This window comes from Oncorhynchus masou, chromosome 30 (genome assembly GCF_036934945.1).
Source record: "Oncorhynchus masou masou isolate Uvic2021 chromosome 30, UVic_Omas_1.1, whole genome shotgun sequence".
In the NCBI taxonomy this organism is placed as follows: domain Eukaryota; kingdom Metazoa; phylum Chordata; class Actinopteri; order Salmoniformes; family Salmonidae; genus Oncorhynchus; species Oncorhynchus masou.
In genome coordinates, this window is record NC_088241.1 from 33,695,632 (window position 1) to 33,711,912 (window position 16,281).

General features: G+C 41.0%; 1 long non-coding RNA gene across 1 annotated transcript in view; it reads right to left on the reverse strand.

Moving 5' to 3' along the window:
* Nucleotides 1-3,556: 3,556 nt before the first annotated feature.
* The window catches only part of LOC135522556 (uncharacterized), a 48,207-nt gene continuing 35,482 nt past the window's right edge, over nucleotides 3,557-16,281 (reverse strand). The window contains exons 2-3 of the long non-coding RNA XR_010452702.1: nucleotides 11,526-11,631; nucleotides 3,557-6,115 (exon numbers count right to left, since the gene is read on the reverse strand). This is a non-coding gene — a long non-coding RNA (uncharacterized LOC135522556). The remainder of the gene's footprint in view (nucleotides 6,116-11,525; nucleotides 11,632-16,281) is intronic.

The following is a 16,281-nucleotide window of genomic DNA, read 5'->3' on the forward strand; positions in this document are numbered from 1 at the left end:
AGACGCACGGACTTTCGACCTTCGCCTCTCCCGAGTCCATATGGGAGTTGCAGCAATGAGACAAGACTAACTACTAATTGGAAACCATGAAATAGGGGGTAAAAGCAAAAATAAAAAATACAATATACAAAACAAATGTAAATGAACTTTGAAAATACAGAAATCATCCCAGTATGATGCATTTTGCATCATATGATGCAAAACGCAGCATTATATGATGCAAAATGCATCATACAGGGATGATTTATATATTTTGAAAGCTTGCATGTCAACATTTTTCAGGATCCTATCTTTCAAAGATAATTCGTAAAAATCCAAATAACTTCAAGGATCTTCATTGTAAAGGTTTTAAACACTGTTTTCCATGCCTGTTCAATGAACCAAAAACAATTAATGAACATGCACCTGTGGAACTGTCAGCTTACAAACGGTAGGCAATTAAAGGTCACAGTTATAAAGACTTAGGACACGGACTCTGAAAAACACCAAAAGACAGATGTCCAGGGTCCCTGCTCGTTTGCGTGAACGTGCCTTAAAAATGCTGAGAGAAGGCATGAGGACTGCAGATGTGGCCAGGGCAATAAATTGCAATGTCCGTACTGTGAGACGCCTAAGACAGCGCTACAAGGAGACAGGATGGACAGCCAATCGTCCTTGCAGTGGCAGACCACGTGTAACAACACCTGCACAGGATTGGTACATCCGAACATCACACCTGCGGGACAGGTACAGGATGGCAATAACAACTGCCCGAGTTACACCAGGAACGCACAATCCCTCCATCAGTGCTCAGACTGTCCGGAATAGCCTAGAGAGGATGGACTGAGGGCTTGTAGGCCTGGTGTAACTCACCAGACATCACCGGCAACAACGTCACTGGACCAGACAGGACTGGCAAAAAGTTCTCTTCACTGACGAGTTGCGGTTTTGTCTCACCAGGGGTGTTGGTCGGAGTCGCGTTTATCGTCGAAGGCATGAGCGTTACACCGAGGCCTGTACTCTTGAGCGGGATCAATTTGGAGGTGGAGGGTTCATCGTGGTCTGGGTCGGTGTGTCACAGCATCATCGGTCTGAGCTTGTTGTCATTGCAGGCAATCGCAACGCTGTGCATTTGTAATGGATGTGAAACGGCTAGCTTATTTAGCGGTGGTGCGCACTAAATATCGTTTCAGACCTTAAAGTAGTAGTAAGGGCCGCTCTGCAAGGGTCGCGGCTTTGTGGAGCGATGGGTAACGATGCTTCGTGGGTGACTGTTGTTGATGTGTGCAGAGGGTCCCTGGTTCGCGCCCGGGTATGGGCAAGGGGACGGTCTAAAGTTATACTGTTACACATTAAAGGGAAGACATCCTACTCCCTCCCGAGGTACCCTTCCTGCAGGCTCATCCTGACATGACCCTCCAGCATGATAAAGCCACCAGCCTCCAGCCACACTGCTCCTTCTGTGCATGATTTCCTGCAAGACAGGAATGCCAGTGTTCTGCCATGGCCAGCAAAAAGCCCGGATCTGAATCCCATTGAGCACGTCTGGGACCTGTTGGATCGGAGGGTTGGGGCTAGTGCCATTTCCCCCAGTAATGTCCAGGAACTTGCAGGTGCCTTGGTGGAAGACTGGGGTAACATCTCACAGCAAGAACTGGTAATATGGTACAGTCCATTAGGAGGAGATGCCCTGCAGTACTTAATGCAGCTGATGGCCACACCAGATACTGATGGTTACTTTTGATTTGGACCCCCCCCCCCCTTTTGACACATTCAATTTCTGTTAGTCACAACTGTTGAACTTGTTCAGTTTATGTCTCAGTTGTTATATCTTGTTATGTTCATACAAATATTTATAGGTTAAGTTTGCTGAAAATAAATGCAGTTGACAGTGAGAGGACGTTTCTTTTTTTGCTGAGTTTATTAAAAACTTGATTGCTGACTAATGAAACAAACCAAAATATAGTTTTTTGGGTGGTGTATTCCTTTAATGGTTCATGTTGCCTGAAATGTCGACTTTGCCGGCTCCATACCATAATGTCAACTACATTATGCAATTACTGATTTGTAAATAGAGGGCAAAACCATGCATAGAACGTAACTTTCTCCACCCAGAACTAAATTAGCTTGTTCTTGTTATGGTGATCTCTTGTATTGAGATTGCAGTGGAAGGTTACTTCCACTCCGCTAGTGCGTCGTGGAACACCCCTTCCACGCTGTTCATTATTTCCCATAGAACGCATAGCCTCTTGTTGATTCTCCAGTCATAGAGACTGAGGTCATGGGGAGGAAAAGTGAGAACTGAACCAATTGAACTCCAGATAGGCATATTTTTCCCACTACCAACTAAGTGAGCTTTACAGACAACGCAAGTCTTTGGTTTGTACCACGAACATGTAGACCCAGAAAAAATATATTTTGGCCATTTCTACTGCCTTCACTTTCAGTTTGTGTAAAGTCCCTTAACTGACTTCTCGTAAGAGCTTAAATGAATCAGTACGTTAGGGGAGGTGATTTCTCAATTACTAATCTTCAGACTCTCTTTAAGTGAGGCATAAACTCAAATATACTGTGTGGGTAGAATATAGAGAGCTATTTATCTGCTCAAGAATACAGTAATATCTTAATAGCTAAGATTCACTGATAGGACCAAAACCAAGAGCAGCCTCTGGGGGAGGGGGGGGGGGTGTATGTGCATTCAGGTGTGTGAATTAGTGGTAACACAAGTCTGTGGAATTCCGTTGACATTGTCACTATTTGAGTGTTTCACAGTACAGCATGTCAGTGTATGTTTGAGTCCTGTGTGTGGCAAGGAAATTGTCTGTGTGGAATGTGTGTGTTTTCAATCATCTGTAGCCACCTCCGACTTTGGTGGGAAAGTCAGTCATCCTATCCACACTTGGTGTCAGGTTGTCTGGGAGGAAATGGATGACAAGACATTCCAGTCGTCCTGAGGAGGGAGTGAGTGGGACGACTGAGTTGACAGCGGTTTCTTTTAAGGAAATCTCTGTTTAACGCTCTTACTTTCTTTCAGATCCAATTGAGCTTGAAACCAGAGAGAGAGAGAGAGAGAGAGAGAAAAGAGAACAATTAAAACAAAATGAGGCATCTCATCTAGACCTACAGTATCTTCTGTGGTTCAATGGCTTCTGGTACAAAGGCAACATATTTTGTTAGGGAATTTACAGTGCTTTAGTGAAAGTTATATAGTGGAGATTGGGGCATGGGTGGGGTGGAATACAATAATAATATGGTTAGAAACAATAACTGAATCAGTTTGAGTAATGTTTGAACAAACTAGTGTCTGCAACGCAATTTTTAAATGATGTAATTTTACTCTCATGTTTTATAAACTTGTGCAGAGGTGAGGGTGTGGTTTGTATGTGTTGTAGCGTGACATAAGTATTTTGTGTGTAAGTGCATGTGATGTATGTATCTGTACATTCCCTCCAAGTCTAGCTAGAAGGTAGTTATGCAGAAAATCTAGGTTCAGCGTCAGTGTTTGGTTTTGTGTATTGAATGAGTTTCAGCTGCCCATGGAAGAAAACACAGTCAAATGAGCTTCTGCGAAAGTGAGAGATTTATTCAGACTCAACCATTCTGCTCCAGACTCTTTCTGATTGACAAAAGACTGATTAGTACAGATGGATGGAATGTGACAGCTACTGACAGCGACCGTCACAAGAGTACAAAGCATTCTGGACACGGGGGGAATAAAGGCAACAGCAGCATGGCCTCAACATATTTCAGCCTACACCATGAAAATACATGACTCCACTAAATCCTTGTCAGTCCAACACAGACACGCAGACAGACATGGGGGTACGCTGGCACAAACACACACACACACACACACAAACCTGACCTCTCCATAAAACTTTACATTGCACAACTCATCATACGCTCTTTTAAATCCCTGTGTTCCGTTCCACTGAAAACTGACTTGTTTATTCATGCTAAGTGTAAAAGATTTAACTGTGAAAATGAAATATCTCATTTACGTAAGTATTCACACCCCTGAGTCAATACACGTTAGAATTACCTTACCTCTTTCTGGGTAAGTATAAGTGTTTTGCACACCCGGATTCGATCCAGCAACCTTCTTGTTACTAGCCCAACGCTCCTACCCGTCAAGCATTTCGCTACACTCGCATTAACATCTGCTAACTATTTGTACGTGACAAATAAAATTTGATTTGATAAACCAGCCGCAAACAGGATGCATGTTCTGGAATATTTTTTATTCTGTACAGCCTTCTTTTCACTCCATCATTTAGGTTAGTTTTGTGGAGAAACTGCAATGTTGTTGATCTATCCTCAGTTTTCTCCAACCATTAAACTCGAACGGTTTAAAAAAGTCACCATAGGCCTCGTGATGAAATCCCTGAGTGGTTTCCTTCAGAAGGACTCCTGTATCTTTGTGGTGACTGGGTGTGTTGATACAACATCCAAAGTGTAATTAATCATTTCACCATGCTCAAAGGGATATTCAATGTCTGCTTTTTAAATTTTTGACCCATCTACCAATAGGTGACTTTCTTTGCGAGACATTGGAAAACCTCCCTGATCTTTGTGGTTGAATCGGTGTTTGAAATTCCCTGCTCAACTGAGGGACCTTACAGATAATTGTTTGTGTGGGGTACAGAGATGAGGTAGTCATTCAAAAATCATATTAAACACTATATTACACAGAATGAGTCCACGCAAATCATGTGACTTTTTGTTCCTGAACTTATTTAGGCTTGCCATAAAGGGGTTGAATACTTATTGACTCAAGACATATCAGCTTTTCATTTTTTATTCATCTGTAAAAATGTAAAAAATATTTTTATTCCACTTTGACATTCCGTTACAGAAAAACAACATGAATTTCATGTGATCACATGATATTATGTGAAGTTACTGTAATGTGATAACATGTCACAACATGTAAAAGCAACCTGCGATAACATAAAACTACACATGTGAAAACAATGTTAAGTAAATGTGACAACATGGTGATGCCAAATTTCAATGTTTTTCAAATGTGAAAATTGTCACGCCCTGGTCTTAATATTTTGTGTTTTCTTTATTATTTTGGTCAGGCCAGGGTGTGACATGGGTTATTTATGTGGTGTGTTTTGTCTTGGGTTTTTTGTAGGTATTGGGATTGTGGTTAGTGGGGTTGTCTAGAAAAGTCTATGGTTGCCTGGAGTGGTTCTCAAATCAGAGGCAGGTGTTTATCGTTGTCTCTGATTGGGAACCATATTTTGGCAGCCATATTCTTTGAGTGTTTCGTGGGTGATTGTTCCTGTCTCTGTGTAGTTTCACCAGATAGGCTCGGTCACTTTGGTTTTTCTTTTTACTTGTTTTGGAAGAGAAGAGAACGAGCGCCATTCTCCTTGCGGAGATGGTGCTAAATACATCAACACGGTCGGTCCCTGGGATTGGGCTGGCCAACACGATTTGGTTTGCTTGGAAGGAAAAGGAGTTGGAGCCTTTAGGACGGGAAACTTTTGGAAGGATAATATTGATGGGGATTCTAAAGCTGACGGTGAAGGACGTGTTTTGTTTCCAAGGCAACTCGTTGGAGGGAGCATACGACGTGGCACTATATACAGAGGAAAAACACGATGATATCCTGAGAAGGGCAAGAGCAGTGGGAGGTGAGAGGCCGATGTGCCACTACGAAATAACAAGCCTGGCGAAGAATAACTTTAGGGTTGTAACTGTCAACATTTACAACCCTTACGTTAAGGACGAAGAGGTGAGGGCCTTTCTGGGGAGATACATGGATAACGTCTCCTCAGCAGAATAACAGAACATGGCCAAGATGTTCAAATGTTCATAAATGACCAGCATGGTCAAATAATAATAACCACAGTAGTTGTCGAGGGTGCAACAAGTCAGCACCTCAGGAGTAAATGTCAGTTGGCTTTTCATAGCCGATCATTGAGAGTATTTCTACCACGCCTGCTGTCTCTAGAGAGTTGAAAACAGCAGGTCTGGGACAGGTAGCACATCCAGTGAACAGGTCAGGGTTCCATAACCACAGGCAGAACAGTTGAAACTGGAGCAGCAGCACGGCCAGGTGGACTAGGACAGCAAGGAGCCATCATGCCGGGTAGTCCTGAGGCAGGGTCCTCGGGCTCAGGTCCTCGAGAGAGAGAAAGAAAGAATTAGAGAGAGCAAACTTAAATTCACACAGGACACTGGATAAGACAGGAGATGGACTTCAGATATAAGACTGACCCTAGCCCCCCGACACAATCTACTGCAGCATAAATACTGGAGGCTGAGACAGGAGGGGTCAGGAGACACTGTGGGCCCATTTGATGATACCCCCGGACAGGGCCATACAGGAAGGATATAACCCCACCCACTTTGCCAAAGCACTGCCCCCACACCACCTGGAGGGATATCTTCAACCACCAACTTACTATCCTGAGACAAGGCCGAGTATAGCCCACAAAGATCTCCGCCATGGCACAACCCAAGGGGGGGCGCAACCCAGACAGGAAGATCACGTCAGTGACTCAACCCACTCAAGTGACGCACCCCTCCTAGGGAGGGCATGGAAGAGCACCAGTAAGTCAGTGGCTCAGCCCCTGTAATAGGGTTAGAGACAGCGAATCCCAGTGGAGAGGGGAACCGGGACAGGCTGAGACGGCAAGGGCGGTTTGTTGCTCCAGAGCCTTTCCGTTCACCTTCACACTCCTGGGCCAGACTACTCAATCATGTGACCTACTGAAGAGATGAGTCTTCAGTAAAGACTTAAAGCTTGAGACCAAGTCTGTGTCTCTCACATGGGTAGGCAAACCATTCCATAAAAATGGAGCTCTATAGGAGTAAGCCCTGCCTCCAGCTGTTTGCTTAGAAATTCTAGGGACAATTAGGAGGCCTGCGTCTTGTGACCGGAGCGTACGTGTAGGTATGTACGGCAGGACCAAATCAGAAAGATAGGTAGGGGCAAGCCCATGTAATGCTTTGTGGGTTAGCAGTAAAACCTTGAAATCAGCCCTTGCCTTAACAGGAAGCCAGTGTAGGGAGGCTAGCACTGGAGTAATATGATCAAATTTGTTAGTTCTCGTCAGGATTCTATCAGCCGTATTTAGCACTAACTGAAGTTTATTTAGTGCTTTATACGGATAGACGGAAAGTAGACAGCATTATAGTTGTCTAACCGAGAAGTAACAAAAGCATGGATGCATGGACAGAAAGTTTTTGATTTTTGCAATGTTACGTAGATGGAAAAAAGCTGTCCTTGAAACAGTCTTGATATGTTCGTCAAAAGAGAGATTAGGGTCCAGAGTAATGCCGAGGTCCTTCACAGTTTTATTTGAGACGACTGTACAATCATCAAGAATAATTGTCTGATTCAACAGAATATCTATGTTTCTTGGGACATAGAACAAGCATCTCTGTTTTGTTTGAATTTAAAATTAGAAAGTTTGTAGCCATCCACTTCCTTATGTCTGAAACACAGTCTTCGAGCAAGGACAATTTTGGGGCTTCACCATGTTTCATTGAAATGTACAGCTGTGTGTTGTCCGCCTAGCAGTGAAAGTTAACATTATGTTTTCGAATGACATCACCAAGAGGTAAAATATATAGTGAAAACAATAGTGGTCCTAAAACGGAACCTTGAAGAACACCGAAATTTACAGTTGATTTGTCAGAGGTCAAAACAATCACAGAGACAAACTGATATCTTTCCGACAGATAAGATCCAAACCAGGCCAGAACTTGTCCGTGTATACCAATTTGGGTTTCCAATCTCTCCAAAAGAATGTGGTGATCAATGGTATCAAAAGCAACACTAAGGTCTTGGAGCACGAGGACAGATGCAGAGCCTCGGTCTGAAGCCATTAAAAAGGTAATTTACCACCTTCACAAGTGCAGTCTCAGTGCTATGATGGGGTCTAAAACCAGTGAAGTATTTCATATACATTGGTTTGTCTTCAGGAAGGCAGCGAGTTGCTGCGCTACAGCTTCTAAAATCTTTGAGAGGAATGGAAGATTCGATATAGGCCGATAGTTAAAAAAAAGATTTTCTGGGTCAAGGTTTGGCTTTTTCAAGAGAGGCTTTATTACTGCCACTTTTGGTGAGTTTGGTACACATCGAGTGGATAGAGAGCCGTTTATTATGTTCAACATAGGAGGGCCAAGCATAAGAAACAGCTCTTTCAGTAGTTTAGTTGGAATACGGTCCAGTATGCAGCTTGAAGGTTTAGAGGCCATGATTATTTTCATCATTGTGTCAAGAGATATAGTACTAAAACACTTGAAGTTCTCGCTTGATCCTAGGTCCTGGCAGAGTTGTGCAGACTCAGGACAGCTGAGCTATGGAGGAACAGGCAGATTTAAAGAGAAGTCCGTAATTTGCTTTCTAATTATCATGATCTTTTCCTCAAAGAAGTTCATGAATGTATTACTGCTGAAGTGAAAGCCATCCTCTCTTGGGGAATGCTGCTTTTTAGTTAGCTTTGCGACAGTATCAAAAATACATTTCGGATTGACTGACCTTCACGGCTTAATGTAATGATGGACTGTCGTTTCTCTTTGCTTTTTTGAGGTGTTCTTGCCATAATATGAACGTGGTCTTTTACCAAATAGGGCTATCTTCTGTATACCACTCCTAACTTGTCACAACAACTGATTTAACACAACACACGCTTTAAGAAGGAAAGAAATAACACATTCAATTAACAAGGCACACGTGTTAATTGAAATGCATTCCAGGTGACTACCTCATGAAGCTGGTTGAGAGAATGCCAAGAGTGTGCAAAGCTGTCATCAAAGCAAAGGGTGGCTTTTCCCAACACTTTTTTGGTTACTACATGATTCCATGTGTTATTTCATATTTTTGGTGTCTTATAAACACAGAAATAGTAAAAATAAAGAAAAACCCCGGAATGAGTAATTATGTCCAAATTTTTGGACTGCTACTGTATGTTCTCTACACACAGTCAAAATATGTCAGGAAATGTCAGAGTTCAATTGGAGTTGAAAAGTTAAGTCTATTTTAGGACTGCAGCTGTATTAAAAGAGGCAACTATGGATAATCATTTCGCCAAATAAGTGATAACTGTATACAAGCTGTATTAATCCACGCCACTCGTCAGTCAGTATGGCTCAGTATTGAACAGCCTGCTGTCATTTCGTGCCCGACCCTCATCGTGGAGAGCTATCCTCCTATTAGTTTTCACTTCACTTCATCCCTTACCTAACCTACTTGTACACATTCAGTATATAACCATATTTCTAACCAAAAAGACAGCAGGTGGTCAAAGTCAATAATATGGCATCCTCTCTACGTGACAAATGTCCTCATAACAATGCCTCCACACAGCATCAAAGCAATTAGAGGAACTCAGTACCACCAATGATTACGGGGGTGATTGATAGAAGTCATGAATACCTGCAGCAAGTCCCCAGAGGGCTGTGCATAGAAAAGACCCAAGGTACTTGCAACAGAATTGACTCCTGTATCTCCTATCTCTGTCAGCTAAGCAGAGAATAACTTCCCCACCACATAGTAAAATGTGGGCCTGCATGGAGAGGTAGATGTAGGGGAGAGATGGTAAGAATCATTCTCTTTTGTTGTAACTGCACAAAAACTGCCAGAGTAAAAGTAAATCAAATCTGTGTTTCGAAATAGTCTATAACTCAAAGTACGCAGTTAGGGGTTTATAATATTGGCTATTTACTTCAGAGTTTGATCTCTTGGCTCCACCTCCTCCGCTACTCCCTCCCAGTTATGCTGGTCTTCCAAGTCCCCCTTCCATACTATCCCCTAGTTAACTTAGCTACAATGCTCTTGGTTAAATCAAAAGATACTGCTAACTTTTATATGTGGTTAAACGTTAGCTAGATAGTTGGCTTTCTTAAATATCCAGTGGTGTAAAGTACTTAAGTAGTTTTTGTGGGTATCTGTACTTTACTATTTTTATTTTTGACAACTTTTACTTCACTACATTCCTAAAGAAAATGTACTTTTTACTCCATACATTTTCCCTGACACCCAAAAGTACTGGTTACATTTTGAATGTTTAGCTGGATAGGAAAATGGTCTAATTCACACACATCAAGAGAACATCCCTGGTCATCACTACTGATGACCTAAATTGTCAAATATATATATATATATATATATATATATATATATATATATTATTTATATTTATATATATTTATAAATTTATATATATATATATATATAAATATATATATTTATATATATTTATATATAAATATATAAATAAATAAATATATAAATATATAAATATTTATTTATATATATATATTATAATATATAATATAATTAATATAATTAATATTATATAATTACTATTATATATAATGTAATTAATATTATATATAATATAATTAATATTATATATAATATAATTAATATTATATAATATAATTAATATAATATAATTAATATTGTATATAATATAAAATATATATATATTAATTGTCAAATATATATTTTAATTTGCACGTCCCCGCTGCCTGTTCGCTCTCAGGACCCATCCTTCGCTCGCTCGACCACATTCTGCACTCTCAACTTGTCTGTGCACTCGTTGCAGTCCTCTGCTTGCAGTAACCATCCTCTGCGCTCTTGACTCAGTTTTTGCTTGCTCAACGCTGTTTCATCTTGCTCGACAGCCCCATCTTGCCCAATTGACTTGAGGCTGATTTGACACCATATACCCACATAGAACAATGAGAGATTAGAACATTGCGATACCTTTTGCATAGATGTATGTCTTTGTCAGGACAGACACACACGCATGAATGCATGCACGCACACATGCAGGCACTCACACACACGTACGTACGGCAGGTGAGACTGCACGAGTACTGTTGCTTTCACTAGAATAAGGCTGTGGTAAGCGGATGTGGTACTACGTGACATTTGTGACATTAGGTACTTCCCGGCCACAGTACCTTTCACAATGTATCGTACCACTGGGGCCCCTTTCACGGTGGGTCTGTCTTCAACATCAGCATGACTCAAAGAAAAGTGGAAGTGAGAAGTGTGTAACAAAGCTACTTCTTTCTTTCCTTTTTTATTTATATATTTAACTTCAATTCTGACCTTCATAAAGCCTCTGGGCTTGTATTCATAAAGCATCTCTGTGTGGAAGTGCGGATCTCGGATCTTTACGAATACGAGCCCCAATTACAAAGCCAATAAGCAACTAGTTGTAAACTGAGTGGCAGGAGAGGAAGGAAAGTTGATGACCACTGTTTAAATATTCCCTAAGGACGTCCCTCAATCCCTGTCTTGACCTGGAGGTGTGAAGTGAACTGACCTCATAGTGTGTCAATGAGGGGAATTGTGTTACGTATGTGTGTGTATTAGCTTCAGAACTGAGTTATTTCACTTGACTTTATTCATAGATACACTTAAAAAGGGAAGAAGTGGTCATTCTAAAACAATGTTCTATGGCTTGCTTCCTATCATACAGCAGACTCTATTGATAAAATATAAGGAACAGACATTACAACATAAAATCCCTTATTGAGCATGATCAAACTCCTTATGCTGTTTCCACCTGTTCAGTCTTTGCATCCAGGTCCATGTCTTGATTAGAGATCTGCTGATCCTGAATGATTGACAGCTGAGTATAGCAGAAAGGGCAGGGTCGTCAAACAGCCATCCTGCAAACACAGAGAAAAAGAAACTCAGAGAGCCATTACCAAGAGTGAAATGATTACCCTCCTTACTGATTTATGAGTGTGCATGTTAAAAGCTGTTCTCCTTTGAAGGGAAACCGTTTACCAGAAGAAGTGTCTGGGGTCTTTCCGACTTGGCCCTAGTTTCATCTTAATTTATAAATCACAACTCTTATAGCAGAACCACTCGTAGGCCAAACATGCAGGCTAAAGTGCGTACACATACCCACTTATAAAATGCATCCCAAATGACACCCTATTCACTTCATAGTGCACTACTTTTGATCATAGCCCACAGGGCTCTGGTCAAAAGTAGTGCACTACATAAGGAATAGGGTGCCATTTGGGGGACACAGTGTTGTCTCAGCTTTGTAAAAAATATGAATAGAGGATGTTAAAAATCGACACAGCACAGCCTAACTGCTAAACCAATAATGATCCATGCGAAGGTTCAAACATATTAGCCTTTGACAGGTCTGCTGCACAGTGAATACTAATGATTAGCCCAGAACATTTAGCTCTACAGCTCTGGGTGTTCATATCGATGTAGCACAACTCAGAATGTGCTGATGTCATCCAATGACAAGAGTGTTCTTGCATACATGGGACTAGAAGAGTTCAGACAAAAATCAAGGCATTGAGGAGACAAGACCAACTGGAATGTGCATTCGGTTCTTTTAAATAGCTCATTTTACACTCCTACTCCACCTAATGTTGCCTAGCTGAAGGGAGCGTCAGCTTCGGAATGCCTATGCAGAACATGTCATATCTTGACAGTGGCGAGACCGTTCTTTCAATATTGTTTAACAGCTCTGTGAGAATGGATGCCTCAAAGCGCACGTTACACCCACTGGTTGCTTGCAGCTCAGGTATGGGGAAACAAGGTTTGCTAACAACGAAAACAAAATGTTCTTGGTCATTGTTTGCCCTCTTGATGATATTTGTTCAGGAAATAGGACAACTCTTTGCCGAATGGTATCCATACCATGCATTCTCTGTGTATAAGATCCTCTCTGTTATTTTGCCGTGCTATAAAAATGTTTGGATTATAACACACAATATCCTGGGAATAAATGTAAATAGTACATATGAGCATCAAATATCAGGATTCAGTATCCACATAGTGGTTAGGGAAATTTTGCAAATGTTGATTGCAATATAACAGCAAGTCTTTGGTTTCTAGGGGTGGATGCTAATGTTACTTGAAGGTACATCCCTCCCCACAGGTACCATATACAGTAGTATACAGTAGCCATATCCAGTAGGCTCAATGAACACAGCAAGACTCCCTCCACATAAGACATTTCCACTGACATATTCATTGCCTCCAATGTCCTGATGTAGTGCACTATACACTTCCCTCAGGGGTGTGATTGCTTAGGCAGCTGACTGGTCGTAAGAGTATGGCAGCTACAGCACACGTCAGTCTGACTGTATTTCAGGAGGGTGACAAAGTATTGAAAGGAATGCGTGTGAGTGAAGGGAGGGGTTGTCGCTTTGGTCCCCACTCATGTGATGGTGGCACCCTATTTTTGTCGGGTGGTATCCATGAGTGACCAGGCTAAACGATGCACATACCATGTAGAAAAATATACATAGTATATAGTGTCAAATAAGGGTTCTTAAAGCGGAACCCTTTTTGGTGCTATATAGAACCGTTCTACAGACCTATTTAACAGCTTTCGGAGGAGGTGCGGAAGTGAACCCTGGAATCCCAAAGAACCTTTGGTGAGTTTGTAAACAACAGCTGTTCCGTCGTGGCTGTAAACACCTAGCTAGCTTAATTAGAAGCCATAGTACTTGTGATGGGATGGTCTTTAAGACCGGGGTGGAATCTATTTTTGAATATTAAAGTACTATGGCATTTTCCAAAGAAGACAACCTCTGTATGGGGGAGTTTTGTTAAAGAGCCCCAGCACTCGGTCTGAACATTAACACACATCGCTTGCGGTACGGTTTTGGAAGCATAAGGACATTATCTTTTATATCAGTGAGAAATCATTTTCAAAATACAAAAGGTTAAATTGATACACACCTTTATAGGGTTAGTGTTCTCACACGGTCATATCTCCATGTTACAGGGTGTGTTTACAGAAGATAGACTAGATAATTAGCTATATAGCATGCTTCGAACAACTGTGTGTAACAGAAGAAGGACCCAAAATACACATACTTTAGCAGCATACCACCCTGCATCCTACTGCTGACTTGCATCTGAAGCTAAGCAGGGTTGGTTCTGGATGGGAGACTAGATTCTGCTGGAAGTGGTGTTGGAGGGCCAGTGGGAGGCACTCTTTCCTCTGGTGTAAAAAGAATATCCCAAGACAGTAATTGGGGACATTGCCCTGTGTAGGGTGCTGTCTTTCAGATGGGATTTTCAGTGTAAATGAGAATGTGTTCAGTCAACTTACCTGGTAAAATAAAAATCACCTCTACTGTACATATTGTATGCACACAGACTGGAAATATAATACATTAAAACTGCTTAATTAATGTTTAAAGCATCAAAGGAGGTTGCCGACAGTGTGCCTTTCTTTTACTATGCCATGCTTCAGTGGGAATGGGGAATCCCAATTTGACTTGGTGTTTATTCAAGCAGGTCACTTGTAGTGCTGAGTGAAGTGCTTTTTAGGTTCGGTTTGATTAAAACAATCACAGTTTTCAATTTTCAGTTTCGATATATTCTTTGGACATTAAATGCACTGCATTAAGTGGGTTGAATGCAGTAACACAGAATAAAACAATTAACAAAAAAGTCCCATTACTGCTTTTCACTTAATCATTTATTCACATTACTTTAATAGAATATTTCCGTTGTTGTGTATATTACATTTGTTTTAGGCCTTTTTGATTAATTTATTATTCAATTCCAAGTAAATATCTAATGTCTATAGAGCTGCTGCCTAAACTGTGTGACAAAAAAAAAAATCACGATTTTAGGAGTTCTTCAAAGTAAATAAAGCATATGATCACTATCAATCTTAGATCATGAATTTTTTGAGATACCTCATGAAGCATTTGCCCTCTATCCCTCTCGATTGTTTGTTCTTCTATCTCTTCTGTTCATTATAGTTAATTACCACGTTTTCTGCGATAAACTACACGGAGTGTACAAAACATTAAGAACACCTGCTCTTTCCATGACAGACCGACCAGGTGAACTCAATATTAGGAAGGTGTTCCTAATGTTTGGTATTCTCAGTGTACTGTATGTTAGAATGTTGATCTGTTGGAAACTCCAACTCCCTACTACATTGCACAGTTCGGGCTTAATCGGATTTATCGCTAGAGAAAATGTGCATTGCGCTCACAGATTGAACCGACGTAGGTCAACTAGTGGTTTAAACTTTTACACTCGTACCCGTATACAGGTTGAAAATGGCAGATTTGGGCACTGATAAATGCCTAAAATTGGAACACAGTGGCTGTACAGTAACATGCTATACATGACGTCAGAGCTCTGGCTCTGCGCTTCACAGCGTTGTATGGTTTTTGACTGACAAACATTCTGAATTTGAGCACTCCAATCCATCCCACTAACTGGGCAACTTCTGCAAATGTTTTGTTGTCTGAGTGAGGGAAATGTGCGTAAATGTATTTGAAAGATGAGACGTTGAGGATTATAAGAAATACCACTGTCATACAAGCAAGCCAAACACCCGTCCAAATGTGCACTTCACATAACCATATCATAAAACTCATGTCATATACAGTGTCAACGTTTATGATCACTCACTATGTTTAATGTACAGTTCCAAAATGACACGGCATCATACCCTGGGTTGTTCTGAACAGAATTAGCCTGTTTGTCTATTGTGAAGAAAATGTCGCGGCACACACACATGAATGCACTCCTTTCTATGAGCACCATAATTATCTGTCCCCTTGAACTGCATTGCGAAAGTCTAACATCGTGTTTTATAACTTAGTTAGTCATGCTGGCAATAGAACAGGCCTTCAAACGATGCCCACCCGACTCAGATTGGGATTCATAATGGACCGTTTTTGGCGGGGATGCAGGGTTGTGTTCCAAACAAAACAACTACAAGTGTGCTTGCTCTAGTTCCTCAATGGCACAGCTAGGAGAGCTCAAAAAAAAATCACATTATACAGTAGTTGAACACTCTTAGAAATTAGTTATTTAGGAACTGTGCACATTTTGGAGAGGTGTGTGGCCACTTGGAGACACCAGTTAGTCTGCTCACTCATGTTGCACCTATCCCACATTTTCCAAGAATATCCTTATCATGTTACTGAATGTATCCAGAGCATTTTCAGATTTTGTTATCAACAAATGCGGCGAAAAGTACAGTAAATGTAAAATGCGCAAAAAAAATCTACAGTCTTAATGTTTGGATTCATTATTGTGTATGGTGAACTGTTGTGTCCTCACCTTTTGGCCTAATCATTTCCCAATACTCTCCAAACTGCATTGTCATGCATTTCATATTTCTTCTGTAAGAAACATTTAAATGTAGCCATATCCATATAGGCCAATTCCCACAAGTGTAAAGGGTTAAAAACTAGTCACCTGATAACAATGGTGTTAAAAGCACTGCCCGGTTTACAGTAGGTCACAAGAGGAGGAACGTTTTGGCTGCGGCCCACACATTCTTTATGGAGAAGAACAAAGGA